This window comes from Heliconius melpomene, chromosome 4, assembly GCF_056956725.1.
Source record: "Heliconius melpomene rosina isolate 202511_hmr_F chromosome 4, ASM5695672v1, whole genome shotgun sequence".
In the NCBI taxonomy this organism is placed as follows: domain Eukaryota; kingdom Metazoa; phylum Arthropoda; class Insecta; order Lepidoptera; family Nymphalidae; genus Heliconius; species Heliconius melpomene.
The window spans coordinates 9,625,846-9,629,759 of record NC_140392.1 but is presented as its reverse complement, the minus strand read 5'-3'; positions in this window follow the sequence as shown (position 1 = coordinate 9,629,759).

The following is a 3,914-nucleotide window of genomic DNA, read 5'->3' as shown; positions in this document are numbered from 1 at the left end:
CTGTTGACGTTTCAATTTTCATATTATTCTTTGATGTTATTTATGCGTTCAGTTAATGTTTGATGTTATGATCAGAAATAATAACATTCTTTTTATGTTGGGTTTAAAATTTATTTACACGTAAGACAAAATCTTGTGAGGCAGTAGCTTTGAAAAGATTTAAAATGTGTGTTTTTTATTTTATGTAACATAAACTTTATGATTTTTTTATGATTTTATGAATTATTAAGCTAAGCGGTTTTATTTCTTGTCACAATTTTCAAAACCAAAATATCGTTATGCAGGACAACCAAAGGTAAATTTAAGGTAAACCAAAGCTATATTTATAGAGGGTTTATCAAAATAATAATGCGCTAGATCTAAGTTAGATTTCCAAACATGACACGTTGATGGAAACATTTTTTACTTAAATGAAAAATATTTTATTATTTTTATAATCCTTGCAAAACTCATAAATTTATTAGTTAAAACTATATAGTTAACTAATTGTACTTAATGTTATCTAAGAAAAGACTACAAAAATGAGGTTATAATTATTCTCCTAATAAAAAAGCTCAATTTCGACTTACCACTAAGTTCCCTACTCAGTAAGTAAAAACGTTAAGCTGCCTTGACATGACGTTAAACGACTTTTTTTCCAGAAACCGCAGCAAATGTGCCGTGGTTTTAATCCGGAACATTCTTCTACATGCATATTTAAAAATAATTCCACGGACGTGGGTAAACAGACTGATTTTTGCTTCTGCGTTTTTTTACTACGCGACAGACATTTTATCAAGTTTAGTTTTTTGAGCCATATTTTCAATTATTTTAGACACCGTTCTTTGTCATCTTTATTTGACTGAGTGGTCACTCAAAAACATTTTTTCTTTGTTACACTAATAAAATATTGATAATAAATCAAATCATGTTAATTCACTTTAGAATTGTAAAGATCTAAGAGATCTAATCTATTCTTAGAATCCGATAAGCCGATTTACATAATGAACATCTATTTATTACCATTTAAATTTAATTTAGTTCTTTAGTTTTTTCTATACCTATAGGCATGTAATCAATTATTGACTTAAAAAGGATTATAAAGCAAGTAGTCTTGTCAAGAGCTTTTTAGATCACATGTTCGGCCGGCAGTGACATGGACGTCTAACTGTAAACACGGTGGTTATAGGTTCATTCCCTCGTTAGAATGTTTATATATAGATTAATTTCATTTTCTCGCTCCGGTGGACAAAGCGTGGTGTTAAGTGCCTCCACAATCCGCTAATTGTGTGGAAAGTTGATAACGGAGTGTTTTAAAACTAGGCTCCATCTGACTACCCCGCTATGTGGGAAATGCGGGGGTAAAAAGCTTTGTATTCCTTCTGTTTTATACGCTGACTTCATCAAGGCCAAGCAAGAAATCAATATTTACACTCGAAAAAAATAATTATTTATTTAAATTTATATTTCCATTTCTTCGCTCTGGTGTCGAGGCAATGGGCGGCGTGGAGTTCCGCCACTCAACACGCAATGTCTCAAAATATGTATTCTAAAAAATAATAATCGTTATAGGAACGAATGTAGCAAATGCTAATGACAAGGGCCTAAAGACAAATATTACAAAAGTACTTTAAAATTATTATTAAAAAAGTTTAGAGCGCAGATTTCAAAATGCTCTTTTAAAGTTTCTAACTTTTCAGATCTTATAAAGAAATGTAATAATATCTCCACTCAAAAGTGTTCTATTAGCATTCTTACTGACAAGTGTACAAATAAAAAGCAATTCAAATATGTAGTGGACGTATAGATTCTTCTTAGGAACTATATAAGTAAATAGTATCTCTATATAAGTAAATAGTATCTCTATATAGCGACCAAAACGCGGTTTCTGCCGCTTTAACTTATTGTTGCAAAATGGAACAAAGCTTTACATCAATATAAAGCTATACAATAATAATAAAAGCTATATTATTGCACAGTTTCATCTAAATCCGTTCAGTAGTTTTTACGTGAAAGGAACAAACATCCATCCTCACAAACTTTTACATTTATAATATTAGCAGGGCTGGCTGTCCACAATAACTTCCTTTGCTTAGGCTTTACGATGTAAATTGCAAATGTAATGGTTGTTGATTCGATTCCTCCAAGCAGAATAAGCAGCCGCTAGTTCAAGAGATTCCTCCAAGCAGAATAAGTAGGTACTAGCTACAACGAGTTTGTAAATTTCTATTTTCGTAGTCCATGAGAGTGAGAAGCAATGACATTACCTTGTGATATACACATATATAATTTCCTTATTAACGTGTTCTAAGATGTAGGAAGTTGTCGAATTCGTTCCCAAGTAATTAAAACTTGTAAACTGGTTGAGGCCCGAGGGAAGATTTTCAATGTTTACACCATGGCTTTTACTTTCCTTATGAAAATACGTGAATCATGGGAAAGGAAAATACATTAAATAATCAGTTTTGTTTGTTAAAAAGTTAGGATTGTTTGTTTTGAAATGTTTAATTATATTTTTTATACTAATGTTGTAGTAAAAAATTGGTGGTTACTACAGTATAGGAAGTATGTCGAAATTAAAAAAAAAAACAAGTGTCACTTATTATGTGGACAATTAACGAAAATAGTTAATCTACTCGAATCATCTATTTGGGGCCAGCAGGCGCTCGTTAATTTCCACCTTTCAACACGCTTCACCCCCAAAATATTATTAGAAAAATGTTATTAAACAGCAACATATATTTTAATCTTCAAGTAACTATTTATGGGTACTATTCACATATAATAATTAATTTAAGCTTTTGAATTTTTTTTTCAATTTCATATAGAGCTGAAAGTGTCAGCCAGCAATGTGGTCAATTTTTAATCATTGATATTCTTTAACTCACTTTCTAGAAGCAAACACCGTTCTATTGGAGAGAAATTAAAATTATAGCAGTATAGACAGAATGATTCGATTGTTAAATCACATCGATTCCCAGATTTCGTCTAATTGTGTCGGAGTTTGTTTACTCTCGCTGCATCCCGCACACTGCAGGGGAACTTGGAAACCTAGTGTTAAGAAACTAAACTAATAACCACTTTTCGCCGAATTCTGTAGGCATTGTGTGTTGATACATAAGACTCAGATTTAGACTCAGAAAATAAATATCAGTTAATAAATTCAGTTATATATTCGTGAGAATAAAGTTACGATTTCTTAGTAACACTTAAGTAACTCTACGAGGACAGCCGGCGAGCCGCTTAGATTGATTGTGATCAATGACCTTCCAGATCGAGAATTTATCTTTTGTAACTTTGTTAAAACTAGTATTATTTCTTTCAAAATACTTCATTACGCACATTAAAAAAGTATGTGGCTTTTTTATTTATTTTCTAAATTAAGGCATTAAACACCTATTTTATTCCACACGTAGTAATCGAACCCACACCCTTGCATCATACTGATATGTGTTTGTATATCCATTTATTAAAACTACTTTGTTATAACATCCTTTACGGTAAATAGATAGAGTAAGGTATGGCAAGTATTATAAAGTAAATTGGCTTGAGGTTGCTAACTTTAATAATCTTCCTCTGAAGCCTTGATAAGCAGTAAACTTAGATAACTTATTTCATTCTAGTAGACTCATCAAAACAGAAGCGATTGAGAGGTTTTTAATTAATAGTTAATTACTATGTGCTCTTATTCATTATAATATACCTAAAACTATATAATAAAAGATAGAAAAGTCAATTTTGTACATAAAGGATGAAAAAAAATATTAATAATTTTAGCTTTTTCTAATACTGACCGATTGGAGTAAAGTGACACTTAGATAAATATTGTAAAAACTTATATTACGTAAATATATATATACGTATATACAGACGGTCTCTAGTAACAATAAATAGGCCAAGAATAACCAATATCGATTTTTTCGAAGTTATTCTGT